This window comes from Heteronotia binoei, chromosome 10 (genome assembly GCF_032191835.1).
Source record: "Heteronotia binoei isolate CCM8104 ecotype False Entrance Well chromosome 10, APGP_CSIRO_Hbin_v1, whole genome shotgun sequence".
NCBI classification, from domain to species: domain Eukaryota; kingdom Metazoa; phylum Chordata; class Lepidosauria; order Squamata; family Gekkonidae; genus Heteronotia; species Heteronotia binoei.
The window spans coordinates 101,062,990-101,081,814 of NC_083232.1; the positions used below are offsets into that span (position 1 = coordinate 101,062,990).

At 46.8% G+C, this 18,825-nt stretch overlaps 1 pseudogene; it reads right to left on the reverse strand.

The window, feature by feature from the left end:
• Window positions 1–18,302, reverse strand: part of LOC132577956 (dynactin subunit 4-like) — a 31,075-nt pseudogene extending 12,773 nt beyond the window's left edge.
• Between the last annotated feature and the right edge of the window lie 523 nt (window positions 18,303–18,825).

Consider the following 18,825-nt stretch of genomic DNA (forward strand, 5'->3'; position numbering starts at 1 on the left):
TTTTTTTTTTTTAATGCTTTACAAATGCCTGAAGCATCAGGTGGGGTGCTGTTTTCTCTGACTTCTCTTTCTTCTTCCTTGGCCCCAACATGGAACTTTTCCATTTCCAACTAGACTAGCCAGCTGCAGATCCCCCCTCCTCAGATGTGGTGGAAATGCAGAAAGCATAATCTGTGAAGAGTGATGTTCTATGCATGAAGTACTGAGGCAATTTAACATATGCAGAATGACAGAAAGTGATCTGAATCAAAGGCATGACTACTTAAGTGCTGGGAAAATATGGAGTAAAAACAGAATGCAGAAAGGGCCAGAGTCAGGATACAGGATGATCTTGTCAGGCTGGAAAACTAGGCTTTAACCAATAAAATAAATTTTAATGGGGATAAATGTAAAGTTCTGAATTTATGTAGGAAAAATCAAAGACATAATTATAGGATGGGGGAGGCTTATCTTGGCAGTAGTATGTGTGAAAAGGATCTAGGGGTCTTAGTGGACCATACACTGAACATGACTCAGCAGTGTGATGTGGTGGCTAAAAAGGCAAATGTGATTTGGGGCTGTATCAACAGAAGTATAGTGTCCAGATCCCATGAAGCCATGGTATTGCTTTACTCTACTCTGGTTTGACTTCATCTAGAGTATTTTGTTCAGTTTTGGGTATCACAATTTAAGAAGGATATAGACAAGCTGGAACTTTTCCAGAGATGGGCAACAAAGATGGCGAGGGGTCTGAAGACCAAATCCTATGAGGAAAGGTTGAAGGAGTTGAACCTGTTTAGTCTGGAGTGGAGATGACTGAGAGGTGATATGATCAAGATCTTCAAGTATTTGAAGGGCTGTCATATAGAGAATGTTGTGGAGTTGTTGTCTATTGCCCAGAAAGTTGAAATTAAATCAGAAGAGTTCGGGACTAAACATTAGGAAGAACTTCCTGACAGAGCAGTTCCTCAGTGGAACAGGCTTCCTCAGGAGGTGGTGAGCTCTCCTGTCAAGTCTGCTATGAGTTACTCAATATCTGTATTAAGTTTGGTTCTGAAGTAAAGGAGTCTGGGTACTTTACAGTGTACACCGGGGGCTGCTAGCCCACTTTCCTGCCCCCTCACTAGAAAGGCCTTTGTTGTGTAACCTGCTTTGAAATGCTAACATGTGAACAAGATAGTGGCGCCTTCCCAGCCTTGTTCTCTGTGGGGAGTATGGGGTGTCAAGGCTTCGGCCTGGGAACGAAAGAAGTAGCATCCTAGTGTGAAGATGTGTTGCATAGATTGCCCCCCCCCCATAGGAATCCTTTAGATTCATACCTTAAATACTGGATTAGTGCATATGTATTTCAGTCCTTCAATCTCTGCCATGGTCGCTAGTTCTGATTACAATAAACTTGTTACTCTATCAAGAGACTCGTTATTGAATTCAGCCGACTTGACATCTCCTTCTTGGGATGTCTTTTAAACAGAGGTTAGATGGCCATCTGACAGCAATGCTAATTCTGTGAACCTAGGCAGATAATGAGAAGGTGGGTGTCAGGTCTACATTTATCTTCAGTAATAACAACTCTCCATTTCTTTAGGATTAGCATTTATTGTAAGACGGGACAGTACCACCAGCAAAGCCAGTGATGAAATTAAGGCGGGAGGCTAATGAAGGCATATATATAGGAAAGCAGTTAGCCGTTACATGCGCTCCTAGTTTTCTGGGGTGAGATAAGTTCCAAACTCTAAGTTGTTACAAGGCAGACATTCTCACACTGTGAAATTCGTTAGCACAACATTCTACCAGATAGTGAAGACCTTGAGAGACAGAGATTGTTAGAAGGCCCACATACTTTCGTTTCCCAGCAGCATAGCAGGGGTTTGAGAACAACAATAAGACAGAGTACAACATTAGCCTGGCAAAGGAACTTGACAGTGGGCAGGAAGGGTTGCACTAGTGTTTATTTCTCATGGCCTCCTTCTTACATGCCCATGGAAATGCTGTTTGCCAGTTTGGGTTCGGGCAGCAATTTTTCTCCAGGCCAGTTTTGCCAGTGACCCTGGAGGGTTTGGGGTATTTTTTTGCCATCCTCTGGATGTAGAGCAGGTGTCACTTGCTGCTTGTGTGGGAAATGTATTTTTGAATTTCCTGCATGGTTCAGGGGGCTGGATTAGATTACGCTGGAGGTCCCTTCCAATTCTATGATTCTACCGTTGTATCTCAGAGATACAATGGCAAATCTTTGAGATGTGCCAGCGGAGCAGCCTCATGGCACTGTGCTCCAGCTGGATGCCAGCATGGCAAAGCTTCAGAACAATATTGGCAGAACCCCTTGCACTGGTGTGGCAAGAGTCACTCAGATCCTAAGCTGTCATAAGCCTTGGAATGCCGCCCCCTCTCCGGACCGACAGAGAATTATTCCATCAAAACCCAGAGAGCAGCACATAGGCTGCCATGCATTGGGGAGGGGGGGATGTCCTCCCTGGCACAATGGTGATCAAAAGCCTTGACGGTGCACAGGATGCTCCCCAACAGCGACCAAACCGTGTCCTCCACACCCTATCACAGCCCCCATAGCACTATTTAAACCCCAACCAGGATGATGCTATGGCATAGTGGTTAAATATCTGGAAGACCCAAGTCTGAATCCCCACTCATGGCATGGAAGCTGGCTGGGTGACCTTGGGCCAGTCGCTCTCTCTTAACCTACCTAACACGGTTGTTGTGTAAATAAAACAGAGGGGAGGAAACAATGTAGCTGCTTTGAGTCCCCATGAGGGGGAAAAGGCAAGGTAAAATAAAGCCAATAAACAAGCAAAAATTTGAGAGCCAGTGTGGTGTAGTGATTAAAAGTGACAGGCTAGGAACTGGGAGACCTGGGTTCAAATCCCTACACATGCCATGGGAGCTTGCTGGGTGACCCTGGGCCAGTCATGCTCTCTCAGTCTAACCTGCCTCACAGGGCTGTTGTGGGGATGAAATAGCCATGGGAGTAGCTGTGCAATTTTTTAATAATAATAATAATATTTTTTTATTTCTAAATGTTAATTTGGCATCAGCTGCCATCTCAACAAAAGGATCTTCACTGTGTGACTGAAGGTAAGCTGTGGCAGCCATTTTGTGTCTAGCTCTACCTTCTGTGGCAGTCATTTTGTGCCTGTGCCTTTTTCACTGTGCCTCTGACACTGTGTCAGAATTTCAAAGGTTCAAAAGGGCTGAGGCTCAAAAGGGTTGAGGATCCCTGTCCAAAGGGAGAGCAAAATCCCTGGTGTGTGGCTAACATGCCTGAGTTCCGAACCCTGACAGAGACCCTGACTCTGGAGGCTCCGCTCAGGGGGCGGACCAGGTCCTGGCAGGGGGCAACATGTCTGATCATGGCAGCTGTTGTTTTCATTGATTAAAGCACCAATTTTAAAAATTTATTCCAGAAAAAAAATCTTCTTTAAAAAATCCCCAAATCCTATTTTGTGTGTGTGTGTGTGTCTTAAAGATTTTTGTACCTGATTAAGGGTTTGTAAATGATAGGAGGAGGAGATGAGCTGTGGTGCCATCTGTTCTTCTGTAAGTCTCCGCAGAGGATAGCGTTAAAGATGGAATTTCATTTCCAGCATCACTTTTAATTGCTTTGCTTTCAAGGGATTATTTATGTTAAGCTTCTCAAATACATGCTCAACTCCCACCTGAATACATGGCAATAATGTGCATATTAAGGGAGAAAGAGAGTAATGTTCAATTTATGCACTTTAACAGCGATATTTTATAGAAACTACTTCAAGTAAATAGGATTTCCAGAAGCGTTTGGTCTGAAGTCAATGGAAACAGGATTTTTCTTCACACCGAGTAAATCTACGTTTGGAATGACAGGAGGGAGGGTCCCTGGATGGCTCTGACCATTGCAGTATCTAGATCCAGCTAGTCTAGAAGCAGATACTTCCAGCCTTACTTTATAGACAACCAGAAAGCAACTGTGCCCCCAAAATATCAAATAGTTACATTAGAAAAAAATATTTCATTCCATAAGTGCTCAAGCATCAACAAATTCATACAAATATATCAAAAAGGTTAAAAGGGAAAGTACCACTGATACTATGTCCATTCCATTGAGTGACTCTGAAGAAGCTTTTCCAATCTTCGATGGGTGAATAACTCCAAAATCTTCTGAACTCCGGAGTCCAACCTCAGATATTGGCTATAAAGAAAAAAAATCACCTTCACGTGATCACCAGCTTTTTATCACGTTTCACTGTTTCTAGCTTTTTCGTAAGCCAATCAACTAACCTTGTAACAGCATTCTGACTATTTCTTACAAATGCCCATTTCCAAATGCTTAATTAAGGGCCAGGAGTGCCCTCAGTCCCAGGGAATAGCTTTTTATGACTCGCACTAAACTACAGCCTAAAATTTCATCTATGGTAGGGTTGTCAATGCCGGATTTGGAAATACCTGAAGATTTGAGGGTACAGCCTGTGAGAGGAGAATTTAGGAAGGGGAGGGGTCTTGGCGGGGTCTAATCACCTTCCAAAGACATTTTCTCCAGGAGAAGTGGAATACATGTTTTAAATCAATATACGAACAATTTATGTACAGACTACTGTTGTTCTGGGATGTCCCCAGCCCTCTCCTGGAGGTTGGCAACCCTAATATATGAATATGCATGCGCTTGTGTGTATACACTTTTTCTCTTTAAATTCATATGCAGTGTTGGGAAGACCACAGTCATCCTATTTTTTTTCTTGGATGAATGTTCCGCAATTGTTTTATTTCTGTATGGCATTCTTTTAGTAATCACAGTTTTTACACTGCTGCTATGCTGTTGAAGCTAAGGCTGGTGTCAGTTTTAAGAGCAACACTCCTACTGAATTTTGTTAATATCCCAGGAGGAAAAAAAAGATGTTTGGAATTTTGTCCTGTGAAGAAACCATGAAAGAAGCCTGAACTTTAGTATTGAACCAGAGTTGGTGCGAAATTCAATAACTTCTTTTAGTTTCTCTTTAGGTAGCTTTCTAGGGGAAGCTCTAATGAGGACACATTTCAAGAATTCATTCCACCACCTATGGCCTGATGCTCTAGAATCCAGACAGATCATGTATAGCTGCTCTCTGTTTGAGTACAAAAACAAAGGTGCCTTTCCCCCGCAAAGCATATCCATCCATAAATGATAAAGCACACTTTATTTCTATCCTGTTTCATTTGTAATTCATCTCTATAAAGTAATAGTAAGATACTCTTCATGGTGTGGGTTTTAATACACAATTAGCATTGTGAGAGCCTTGATCTAACATTACTATCCTTTTTAACTTGAAAATGTATAATGTACCTTGATTATAATGGTTGAATAGAGGCATGTTATGCAGAGAGAAGCGTCTACAGGAAGTCACCTTTATTAGGAATGACAGAACAAAAATTGCCACTGAGCCTCATTTTCACAAATTATCAGTGTCCTTCAGAGGCCCTTTTGGGATATAGCAGCCTTCTGTTTAGTGACTTAATCTTTTTTCCACATAGTACCGATCAAGATAGTTTTCATTTCTGATGGAAAATTGGCAGGATGGAAATTTCCCAGGTTAAATTTTGAGGGAAGGTGCTGGGTCTATTTTAGCTTGGCTGGTCTTCAGGGGAAAGGGAGGGGATGTTTCTGCAACGTACAGCAAGACCAGATATTATACTGGGGTTGCCAATCTCCACCTGGCAGCTGGAGATCTACTGTTGTTACAGTTGATCTCCAGGTGACAGAAATCCATTCCCCAGGAGAAAATAGCTGTTTTAGAAGGTGGGCTCTACGGCATTATACCCCATTGAGGTCTTTCCCCTCCCCAAACCTCACCAGCCTCAAGCTCCACCTCCCAAATCTCCAGGTATTTCCCAACCCAGAGAGGCAACCTGCCTACAAGATCATGGCCTACAAGAGGCCAATGGAAGGCTGTGAAAACTCTGGGGGAGGGGAGTTAAATGAAAGGAAAATCTGATATGGCCTCAGAGAAGTATCTGGGAAGCAACAGAGTAATGTGGGGGGAACTACCAGGAGGATAAAACAAAATTTGAGTTCCGTGCATCCACATGAAAGCTTCTACCAGAATAAAACTTTGGTGGCCTTAAAGGTGCCCCTGGATTCAAACTTTATTCTGTTGCTTCAGACCAACATGGCTGCCCACCTGAATCTATGAGAACAGTTGGGCTGTTAGGCTTTTCTGTATTTTAATAACCTTCTTAAAACTAATAAGTTAAGAAGCAGTATGAGGTAGAGAGAGAGAGAATTTAAAGTTCAGCTTTGCCTGGTGAAAGAAAAGAACTCAGACATCTGTAGGATAGGTTCATAAGGCTCAAAGGCTATTGAAGAGGCAAGAATAGAGCAGGTATCCTATGCCACCTGGGGGAAATGGTGGTTTGTGAGGGGATTGAGGGAAATCTCCCAAGAGACAACCTGACCCTAAGGAGGAGTTCCATTTTTTTCTCTCTCTCTCAGACAGAAACACTCTGTCAGTCCAGTAAAGCTGTGAGTGTAAAATTGTAATTATTTGAAAGCAGAGTTGCTAAGCAATCAGTTCAAGGACATCCCCATAGATATTGTTTTCTGGACCACTAAAACAAGGGCTCCTTCCCCAGCCCCCACAAAGCTTGAAGGAAATGTCTTAGGCCCCTGTGGATGAGAAGACTCAAGCTTTTGCTCCCCAATGTAGGAGAAAGTGTGCACTGCTAATAGGGGATTCCCTACTCGGAGGGATAGTGCACTGGTCTGGTCCTCCCAAGAGGTCAGGCAGAGGGTCAAGAAAAGCAAAGTAGTAGTGTGCATTGAGAGTCCAGTCCAAGGTCAGTGTGCCAGAGAATAGAGAGTCCAGTTAAATCTAATAGTCAGAGTCAAATAGCCAAGTCAACACAAGTCCAACGTCAGGAGTCCAGAAGAGCTGGAGGTCCAATTCAGACCAGGAGTCAAAGTAGTCAAGGCCTGATAGTAACAGTATCAAACGCATTTGTTGCATCTATGACCTTCCTGCCTCTCCTAGGTGCTATTATAGCCAACACTAATAAGTTAGCTGTCTGACCAATTTCCTTGGCATCCATCCTGCAATCACTCTCATTTGACAGCTGCCAACATGCCATGAGCTGTTCATTCCTCTGCCTCTCCTGAAGCTCCCCATGCCTTTTAGTCTGGCATCTCCTGGAGAAGACAGGACAGCTGAGCTTAGCTTCTGCTGTCCAGCTAATTGCTTCTGAGCTCTCAGGCATTGGCTCAGCTTCAGCTGTTATTATTTGATCTGCTGGCATAGTCTCTTGTTCTGGCTCTGGGTCAGCTGCAAGTATTTGATCTACTGACATAGTCTCTTGTTATTCTATTAATGGCTGAGAACTGACAGGCAGCTCGTCATCTGAGATAGAACTATCAGAGTTAGCAGACTCTGGTTGCAACTCAGGCTGATCTGCAACAGATAGAACCCAAAGTGTGCCAACTGGACTTGTCATCTCAAGAGTGCACACATCCAGGACGTGACTGAAAGGGTAGGAAGACTTGTCAAGCCCACAGGCTATTATCCAGAACACATTATAAAAGTCGATGTGGCAAGAAGGTGAAAGACCTGGGAGTTCAGGTTGTGTTTTCATTATTTCTTCCTGTTGAAGGCTGTGGCTTAGGAAGGGAAAGCAAAATACTGCAAGTAAATGACTGCCTATGTAGATGACGTCATCAGGAATGGTTTGGATTTTGGGGCCGTGGATTCTACTTTCAAGAGGAAACACTTCTATCTGGAGATGGTTTGAACCTCATGAGGGTAAAAAAAATGTGTTTGGTAAGAGCCTTGCAAACCTAATAAGGAGGGCTTTAATCTAAATCATAAGGGGAGCAAGAAAAAAAATCAAACCTTAGTATAATTCAGAATAGATAAGAATGCTAAAGTTTTGCATGGAGTGGCACATAGGCTAGGTAACATTAACTTGCAGGTAAGTACAGAAGTGAAAACCTCAAGGACCACAAAATATGCATTCCAGTGTCTCTACACTAATGCACAGAATATGGGAAACAAGCAGGAGGAACCAGAAGTCTTAATACAGGAAGGGAACTGCAGATTAATAGACATTACTGAAACTTACTGAAATATGATTCTTCTAGGAATATTTATTTATTTATTTAAGGCCAGTTGTGAGGAAAAATACTCTAGAAAGAGGCTCTGGGCAAGAGGCTCCCTTGCTATCTTCCCACCAACCCAAATGAAGACATTCACTCCCACCCACCTCCATGAAACTGATCTCTACCATCTGGAGAACGGTTGTAATTCTGAATGATCTTTAGCTGTCTCCTGGCTAGTTCAGAGGCTGCATGTGCTTGGTGGCTGTCTGTGTGAACCATTGATGGGGCAGCAGAGGTATATTGCTGGTGATGCCTTTCATGAAGCTGATCAACAGAGATGTGGCTGTCTCTGAAGTAAGACTGTTTTGGTGGTTTGTTCAACATTCCTGGGCCAGCAGTAGGTGAGGACATGGGAGTCAGCCAATGGTAGGCCAGAAATGCTGAGTGAGCCATGATGGGCCAATGATTTATGGAGTGCATGGAATGTACCCCTAAGCCAATGGGAGAGCTCCATTTGACCACCACCATAGGGAAATTATTATTATAGATTATTGTAACTTGGAGCGATGATGCTCACAATTGGAAAATTAGGATGCAATTTATTCAAAAGGGACAGAAATAAAGGAAGGTCAGAGGCATCGGATTATATGGGAAGGAAGTATAGACTTGTGAGGAAATTCATTCATCTAACTGGCAGTTCAGTTGAGAGTCTCTGGGTAAAAATAAAAGGAGTAAGAAATAACAGTGATATTATGGTGGGCGTCTCCTATAGAACACCAAGTCAGGCAAAAGACTTGAATGAGACACTCCTAGAACAGATAATAAAATTCACAAAGAGACAGAATGCAGTGGTCATGGGAAATTTCAGTTACCTGGACATTGCTTGGAAGTCCAACTCTGATAAAAATGAAAGGTTAAATAAATTGCTGACTTGTCTTGCTGACAACTTCATTTTCCAGAAAGTGGAGAAGCAAACAAGGGGATCTGTTATCTTGGATTTGATTCTCACTGACAGGGAAGAACTGGCTGATGAGGTGGAAATAGTGGGTGTCCTGGGTTATAGTGACCATTTGATTTTGGAATTTACAGTCTTGGGGAAGGGAAAAACTGTACGTAGACAGAGACATAGGCTGAACTTCAGGAAAGCAAATTTTGATAAACTTAAGAGTTATGCTTGGTAGAATTTTATGGCCAGAATTACATAAGGAAAAGGGAGCAAGAGGGTGGGAGTTTCTTAAAAGTGAAATATTGAAGGCACAATTACAAACAATTCCTTTGAGGAGGAAAACTGGAAGGAGCCTATGAAGCCAAGATGGCTCCATAAACAGCTCTCTAAAGGCATGAGAAATTTTTTTAAAAGACTCATTTAAAAAATGGAAGGAGGTTCTTATAACCAAGGATCACTATAAACAAATAACCTGTACTTTCAGAGAGTAAGTTAGGAAAGCTAAATCTCAGTTTTAGCTTAGGCTAGTGAGCAATACTAAAAACAAAAAAAGGGGTTATTTTCTTATGTGCAAAGTAAGAAAAAGAGCAAGGACATGGTAGGCCCATTGAGAGGACAGGAAAGAGAAATTGTGTGATAAAGAGATAGCAGAACTGCTCAATTCTCCTCAGTCTTCTCTTGCGAGGGAAACGGTGATCAACCTGGCAAAAACAACATATGATGAGGGAAGGGGGTTGCAGCCTAGGATCGACATAGGGGTAGGACATAAACACATTTCTTGAAATGAAACTAAGTCCTCAGGGCCAGATGAACTGTATCCAAGGGTACTAAAAGAACTTGAGGGCACAATTTCTGAGCCTCTGTCCATTATTTTTGAGAATTCTTGGAAAATATATGAGGTGCCAGAAGACTGGAGGTGGGCAAATGTTGTTCCTATCTTCAAGAAGGGGAAACAGGAGAGACCAGGTAACTACTGACCCATCAGCTTGATGTCTATACATATTAAACAGTCAGTCCTGGAACATTTAGAAAAGATGGCTGTAATTACTGAGTTTGCATGAGTTTCTCAAGAACAAGTCTTGTCAGACTAACCTTATATCCTTTTTTGAGTGACTACCTTGCTGGATCAGCAGAATGCTGTAGACATAGTTCATCTTGCTTTCAGTAAGGCTCTTGATAAGGTTCCACATTCTTGTTGACAAGTTGGTAAAATGTGCTTTGGATCCTGTTACCGTTAGGTGGATCTGTAACTGGTTGACAGATCGCACCCAAAGAGTGCTTGTGAATGGTTCCTCATCCTCTTGGAGAGGAGTGGCAAGTGGAGTACCTCAAGGATCTGTCCTGGTACCAGTTTTGTTCAACAACTTTATAAATGATTTGGATGAAGGAATAGAGGGAATGTTTATTAAATTTGCAGAAGATACTAAATTGGATGGGGTTGGAAATACAGTAGAAGAAAGAAAAAGAATACAGGATGACCTTGACAGCCTGGAAAACTGGGCTAAAACCAATAAAATGAATTTTAACAGGAATAAATGTAAAGTTCTGCATTTAGGTAGGAAAAATCCAATGCATAACTATAGGATGGGGTAGTCTTGTCTGCTGTAGTATGTGCAAAAAGAATCTAGGGGTTTTAGTGGACTATATGCTGAACATGAGTCAACAGTGTGATGTGCTGGCTAAAAAGGCAAATGTGATTTGGCACTGTATCAACAGAAGTATAGTGTCCAGATCACTTGACGTGGTGGTATCACTTTATTCTGCTCTGGTAAGACCTCACTTGGAGTATTATGTTCAGTTTTGGGCACCACATTTTAAGAAGGATATAGACAAGCTGGAACAGGTCCAGAGGAGGGCGATGAAGATGGTGAGGGGTCTGGAGACCAAGTCCTATAAAGAAAGGTTGAAGGAGGTGGGCATGTTTAGCCTGGAGAGGCAGTGACTGAGAGCTTATATGATCTTCAAGTACTTGAAGGACTGTCGTATAAAGGATGGTGTGGAATTGTTTTCTGTGGCCTCAGAAGACAGGACCAGAATCAATGGGTTGGTATTAAATCAAAATAGTTTCCAGTTCAACATTAGGAAAGACTTCCTGACTGTTAGAGTGGTTCCTCAGTGGAACAGGCTTCTTCAGGAGGTGGTGGGCTCTCCTTCCTTGGAGGTTTTTAAACAGAGACTAGATGGCCATCTGACAGCAATGAAGATCCTGTGAATTTAGGGGGAGGTATTTGTGAGTTTCCTGCATTGTGCAGGGGGTTGGACTAGATGGCCCTGGAGATTCCTTCCAACTATATGATTCTATGTTGCTATCATACTGCTGACTCATGTTTAGTATATGGTCCACTAAGACCTCCAGATCCTTTTCCCATATACTACTGCCAAGACAAGTCTCCCCCATCCTACAATGATGATGCATTGGATTTTTCCTATCTAAATGCAGAACTTTATATTTATTCCTGCTAAAATTTCATTGATTTTAGCCCAGTTTTCCAGCCTGTCAAGATCATCCTGTATCCTATCTCTGTGTTCTACTGTATTTGCAACTCCTCCCATCTGCAAATGTAATAAACTTTCTCTTTATTCCTTCATCCAAATCATTGATAAAGATGTTGAACAAAACAGGTCCCAGGACAGGTCTTTGAGGCACTCCACTTGTCACTCCTCTCTAAAAGGATGAGGAACCATTCAGAAGCATTCTTTGGGCGTGATCTGTCAACCAGTAACAGATCCACCTAACAGGATCCATGCCCAGAATTCCATGGAATGATCGCACAGTTTGGAAAACCCAACAGCTCTTCAGATCTGGCCCCACTGTATCTTTAACATCTTATATCTCTGAATCACTGAGTGTCAGTTCAGGGTGCCCAAGCAGAGGTGCAACTATTCTAGTAAACTCTACACACTGATGGTTCGACAGAGAATGTAAAGAAACAAAAACTCTACTGCATAAAGTTTACAATCAATACCGCAATTCAAAGGCCCTGACCTTGTCATCACAATACTTTGCGCTTAAGACTCAGTTGCACCACCTTATCACAAAAAAGAGGCACAATTATGTTAAAACTCAATGGGAGGAGCTATATCATGCTATTACCTTAAACAATTCTAATAAATTCTGGGCCATAGTCTCAGGTGCGTTCCAGGCTGATGACCCATCTATGTCTGCCATTTCCTCTTATATTTGGTTTCAGCACTTCTCAGTTCTGTTCCATCAAGATCTAACTTGTGCTGAACCATCTGATTTTCCTCTAGCTGATTTACTTGACTGGTCTCCTGTCCCTCTGGAGGAAATAAAAGAATTAATTACACAACTGAAATTAGAAAAAAAAACTCCTGGCCTGGATGCCATTTCCTCCAAAATCTTAAAATTAGACCCAGAGTGGTGGGCTTCTCCCCTTGCATCTCTGTTTACAATTGTAGATCGAACTGGTATAATTCCCTTGGCATGGTTGAATAAAGGATTTGGATGAAGGAATAGAGGGAATATAGTGAGGGGTCTGGAGACCAAGTCCTATGAGGAAAGGTTGAAGGAGCTGGGTATATTTAGCTTGGAGAGGAAATGACTGAGAGATGATATCACCATCAAGTACTTGAAGGGCTGTCATATAGAGGATGGTGCAGAATTGTTTTTGGTTGCCACAGTAGGTTGTACCCGAACCAGTAGGTTGAAATTAAATCAGAAGAGTTTCCGACTCAACATTAGGAAGAACTTCCTGACAGTTAGAGTGGTTCCTTAGTGGAACAGGTTTTCTTGGGAGGTGGTGGGCTCTCCTTCTTTGGAGGTTTTTAAACAGATGGCCATTTGACAGCAATGCTGATTCTGTGAATTAGGCAGATCATGAGAAAGAGGGCAGGAAGGGCTGCATCAGTGCATAGTTCTTGTGGTCCTTTCTTACACACCCAGGGGGAATGCTGATTGCCATTTCGGGGCCAGTGAGTAATTTTTCTCCAGGCCAATTTAGCATGGAATCCTGGAGTTTTTGCCTTCTTCTCGGCATGAAGCAGGGGTCACTGGAGTTATGTGTGGGGAGAAGGTATTTGTGAATTTCTTGCATTGTTGAAGGAGTTGGACTAGAGGAGCCTGGAGGTCCCTTCCAGTTCTATGATTCTAATATATTTCTATCCTGCCTTCTTCTTAGACTCAATGGATGCATAACTCTCTCAGAATCAAGAGAGTCACTAGGTCACATAGCTGGTTATTTTTGTTATTCCTGAATTATTTCATAATGTGAGATTCTTTAGTATCACACCGCGGGGTGCTTCTTAGCCGAACCCTTGATAAGAATTTCAGCTAGTCTTGTCCAGCCTCTCTTGACAGCCCCCTCCCAATTTCTAAAAGATTTTGCTTGCGGAGGAGTTCCTCCCCTCCCTTTATGTACTTCTGTTGGCTTTTTGCTTTACATAAATGGTAAGTGGTGGATCTCCCAGGATACCTGTCAAGTCGGCTGAATTCAATAACGAGTCTCTTGATAAAGTAGCAAGTTTATTGTAATCAGAACTGTGGACCATGGCAGAGATTGAAGGACTGAAACACATATGCACTAATCCAGTATTTAAAGTATGAATCTAAAGGATTCCTACGGGGGGGCAATCTATGCAACACATCTTCACACTAGGATGCTACTTCTTTCGTTCCCAGACCGAAGTCTTGACACCCCATACTCCCCACAGAGAACAAGGCTGGGAAGGCGCCACTATCTTGTTCACAGGTTAGCATTTCAAAGCAGGTTACACAACAAAGGCATTTCTAGAGAGGGGGCAGGAGAGTGAGCTAGCAGCCCCCGGTGTACACTGTAAAGTACCCAGACTCCTTCACTTCAGAACCAACCTTAATACAGATATTGAGTAACCCATAGCAGACTTGACATACTGCCCCCCCTAGGATCCCCCTCCTGCCGGGCGGCCTTGCAAGGAGGGCGAGTCACATTTATGGCTCCGGAACTCGGGCCCCGAGAGGCTCCGGCACTCCCCCTTCGAGGGGAGGGTTGGTGAATCTTGTGAATGCCATTTGGACGGCCCCGGAGATCTGCGCAGTAGGCTGCAATGAAAAACAGGGTGGACTTTACCAAGAGCAGGGGGGAGGTCTAACTCTACTGTCACCGGGTTGATTACCCGCTTGATTTTGAATGGCCCTAAGAACTTAAAAGCCAATTTCCTAGACGGTTGTGCCAGAGGCAGGTTTTTTGTTGACAGGTACACGGAGTCCCCCACCTTCAAGTCCCAGACTGGCACATGGCTTTTATCGTACTGTTTCTTATACGCCTCCTTGGCCAGCTTCAGGTTTTCTTGAATGGCTGGCCAACATTGGCTGGGACCTTGCCACCATTGCTCGAAACTTGAGCCCGTCAATCCCTCCCCCCCTGGCAGCATGGGAATCGGCTTTCCCTCATACCCGAATACTGTTGCAAAGGGAGATGCTTTTGTGGAACTGTGAGCGCTGTTGTTGTAAGCGTATTCAGCGAAGGGGAGGAGGTCCACCCAGTCCGACTGGCGTAGGCTCACAAAGCACCGTAGGTACTGCTCTAGCACCCCGTTCACTCTCTCAGTCTGTCCGTCCGTCTGGGGGTGATAGGCAGAACTTAGCCCCTGTTCCATCCCTAGTAACTTACAAAACTCCCGCCAGAAGGTGGCAACGAACTGAGGCCCCCTGTCACTTATGACCTTGTCAGGGATGGAGTGATGTTTGGCCACGTGGTCGAAAAATAAAGTCGCTAGTTTCTTGGCCGTGGGTAATTGGCTGCAGGGGATGAAGTGGGCTTGTTTTGAAAACGTGTCCACCACCACCAGTATGACTGTTTTCCCCCGGGAGGGGGGTAGCTCGACTATGAAGTCCATGGACACCATGGCCCATGGCCGTTTTGCTGTTTCCAGAGGCTGTAGGAGTCCCGGGGGTTTCCCCCCCCCTCCTTTTTGCCATCACACACACCGGGCAACCAGCTACAAAGTCCGACACATCCTTCTTTAGGGACGGCCACCAGAACTGCCGGTGCACCAAGTGCAAGGTTTTTACATAGCCGAAGTGCCCAGCTAATTTGGAGCAGTGACATAGTTGGAGAATTTCTTTCCTTAATGTTTCCGGGATGTACAGTTTCTCCCCCTTGTACCAAAGAGCGTCTTTTCTTTTCTGCAACCCCTCCGGCCGCCCACCTCCCTCCCGTTCGGCCTCTAGGGTGATTCGTTCTTTGCTTAGCCCGCTCAATTCCTTTTTCCTCTGCGAGCGGGTAGTGACCATAGCCGCCACTTGTGTGGGGGGGATCAGGGAATCTACCACTTCCTCTCTCTGGCTCTCATGCTGTGGGAGCCTGGACAGGGCGTCTGCTAGGAAATTGCGGGTCCCCGGAATGTGTTTCAGGGTGAAGTCGAATCTGGAGAAGAAGCCCGCCCACCTGATTTGCTTTTCACTCAATTTTCTTTTCCCTGTTAGTGCCTCTAGATTTTTGTGGTCCGTCCATATCTCAAAGGGCACCCTGGCTCCCTCCAACCAGGACCTCCAAGTTTTCAGTGCAAACATGACAGCGAAAGCCTCTTTGTCCCACACTGACCAGTTCCTCTGCTCCTCCGAGAACTTTTGCGAAATGTAAGCGCAGGGTCTCAGCTTCCCCTCCTCATCCCTCTGCATGAGAATGGCTCCTACGGCGACGTCGGAGGCGTCGCATTGGACCACAACCCCCTTCCGCTCATCTGGGTGGCTTAAGACCGGCTCGCTTGTGAACAGTTGTTTAAGCCGGTCGAAAGCCGCCTGACAAGTCGGTGTCCAATTCAGCCTGGCCCCTGGTCGCTTTGCCTCCTCCCCCTTCCCCTTCGTCTTCAGGAGGTCTGTTAGGGGCAGAGCGATCTGGGCGAACCCCTCAATGAATGTCCTATAGAAATTGGAGAATCCGAGGAAACTTTGGAGCTGTCTATGTGTCCTCGGGGGGGCCCACTCTAGAACTGCCTGAACTTTGGCTGGATCCATGGCCAGCCCGTCCCCAGACACCCGGAAGCCCAAATAGTCTAGTTCCGTGCGGTGGAACTCGCATTTAGACAGCTTGGCGTAGAGCTGGTGCTTCAGCAGGGTGGCCAGCACTTCCCTCACTAGTTTCACATGGGATTGTTCGTCTTGCGAATAAATAATGATGTCATCAAGGTACACCACCACCCCCTTGTACAGAAATTCCCGCAATACATCATTTATGAAATTCATGAACACCCCCGGTGCCCCTTGCAATCCAAACGGCATGACTAAATATTCAAATTGCCCCATCGGGGTGTTGAACGCCGTTTTCCACTCATCCCCCTCCTTGATGCGCACTCGGAAGTACGCGTCCCGCAGGTCAAGCTTTGTGAAAATCTTCCCCCCCGCCACCGTGCTTAGCAAATCTTTGATGAGGGGGATGGGGTAGGCGTTTGACATGGAAATCGCGTTAATCCCATGAAAATCCGTGCAAAGCCTAAGACTGTGGTCCTTTTTCTTTCTAAACAACACGGGGGCCGCGTGGGGGGCCGTCGCGGGTCTGATGAACCCCCTTTTCAAGTTCAAGTCTAGGAATTTTCGCAGCTCCTCCTTCTCAGCCCACCCCATTTGGTAGAGCTTGGCCCTGGGAAGGCTTTCCCCGGGGATTAGTTCTATCGCACAGTCTGTGCTCCTGTGGGGGGGTAGCTGGTTGGCCTCCCGCTCACTAAATACCTCCATCAGGTCGCGGTAGGCGTCCGGGACATGGTGCACCTCTTCCACCAGGACGCACGCCCTCTCCCGAGCGGCTGGCGCTCGTGGCCCCCATGCTGCCTGCCAAAGGTGCTGGTTGCAACTTGGGTCGGGAAATCTGATGGTCTGGGCTCTCCAGCGGATGAGGGGCTCGTGCTTTTCCAACCACCCCACTCCCAGGACCACGGGGTAGCCGCAGGCGGGCGCGATCACAAACGTCTCTGAGTCCCAGTGATCCTCAATCCCCAGGGGGCACGGCTCAGTCTCTTGCGTGCAGGGTTCCCCCCCCATTACTGACTCATCCATCTGTTCAAAGTGCATGGGGTGGGGCAGTTGTAAGCGTTTCAATCCCAGAGCCTCCACCACCTTGGGGGAAATCAGCTCTCTATTACAGCCCGAGTCTATGAGGGCCCGGATCTGTAGGAACCTTTTTAGCTTTGGGTTCAACAATTTGACCACTATAAAGTACAACCTTCCCGTGGGTCTCACCGTGAGCGGTGCCTCCTCTCGGTCGACCTGCTGGTTGGCACCGTTCAAAGCAGGTCGGCGTCGTTTCCCGCCGGCTCCTCTTCCCACGCCAGCTCGGCCAGCTCCTCTGACAGACGCACCTCCTCCTCTTGTAGGTCGTCTTGCACCAGGAGCGCGCTGCTCTTCGCAGCGTCCTTAGGGCGGCCGGTGGTTTTCTTGGGGCCGGGGGTGCCCGGGCGGGTGGCTCCCTGCGATGGGGCGGCCCCGGTGGCTGATTGGGGGCAGCCGGAGGCTAGATGGTTGGGGTCCCCACACCGAAAACAACGTCGGGGCCCCCCCGGGGCAGCCACCGCCTGCTTCTTGACTTTAGGTGGCTCAGCCTTCCCGGGGCTTGCTTTCGGCATTCCCCTGCCGGCGGCCAGTGCTTGGCGCAGCATCGCCACTCGTTTCAGGTTGGTCTCCACCTCCCCCGCCAGCTGAATCCACCCCACCAGGGTATCGGGGCGGGCTTGCGTGAGCGCTCTATCCAGGATGCTCGGGTTCAGCCCATTGGTGAAGTGCTCGATCTTCATCACCTCGTTCCAGTTCCGAGCCCGGGCGGCGTTGGCCTGGAAGTCGGCCGCGTACTCCCGGATGGATCGGGCCCCTTGCTTCATGTTCCGCAGCGCCGCCAGCGCTCGGGTTTCTTGCAGGGGGTCCTCGTACTGGGTCAGCAGGGCCTGCACGAAAGTGTTTACGAAATGGAGGACCGGGCTGTTGGTTTCGCATAGGCTCACATACCACTTCTTCGCTGCGCCCCGTAGCTTCGACCCGAGGTAGTCCACGCGGCTCATCTCATCGGGGAATGAGTCCCCCCAGTAGTGCATGTAGCTGTTTGCTTGGATCGCGAAGTAGTTCACTTCCTCCGGGTCCCCGTCGAACGTGGCGTCCAGCTCCCGGCCCCCCCCCAGGTCTCTTTGTCTGACCGGGGCAGGGGGGGGCGCCGCTGGGGCTTGCGGGGCCGCTCCGGGTGGAGGAGCGGCGGGGCCCTGTCGAGCCGGGGGTCCCCGCGGACCCGCCGGGGCTGGCTGTTGCTGGCGAGCCCCGGTCACCCCCAGCGCTCTGCCCAGCTGCGCGGTCAGGGTCTGCATCTGGTCCTTTAGGTCTCTCACCGCCCTGTCGATATCCCTGCGGACCATCGCGCGAAACGTCTCGTACTCCTCATCGGTCTGGTCCTTGGGGCTCGCCCCTCCGTCCTCCGCTCCGCACTCGGCCCCTTCGCTTCCACTCTCGAGGTCCTGCGCCCCCGCGGCGCTGGCGCCTTCGCTCGCCTCGCCCGGGTGGACGGCGGCGGCCTCGGCCAGTTGGACCCGCTTGGTGTGGCGGGTCATGATCGCCTCCCGACGGACCGGGGCTTGATCCATCAGAGTAGTGGAGGTTCTTGGCTGGTATTGCCGTGGGGTCGCCACCAGCTGAAACTGTGGAGGGGAGGCCGCGGTCCTTCTGGCAGTATGGATGTGCCAGGGTGTCTCGGCCCCCTCCACTCTGGTTGGGAATCCTCCATTCTCCGGAGACTGTTCGGACATCGCCTTTTCAGTTGCCGGAAAGGTTGAACTCCAAGATAGGGAGTCCTTCAAAATGTCAAGTCGGCTGAATTCAATAACGAGTCTCTTGATAAAGTAGCAAGTTTATTGTAATCAGAACTGTGGACCATGGCAGAGA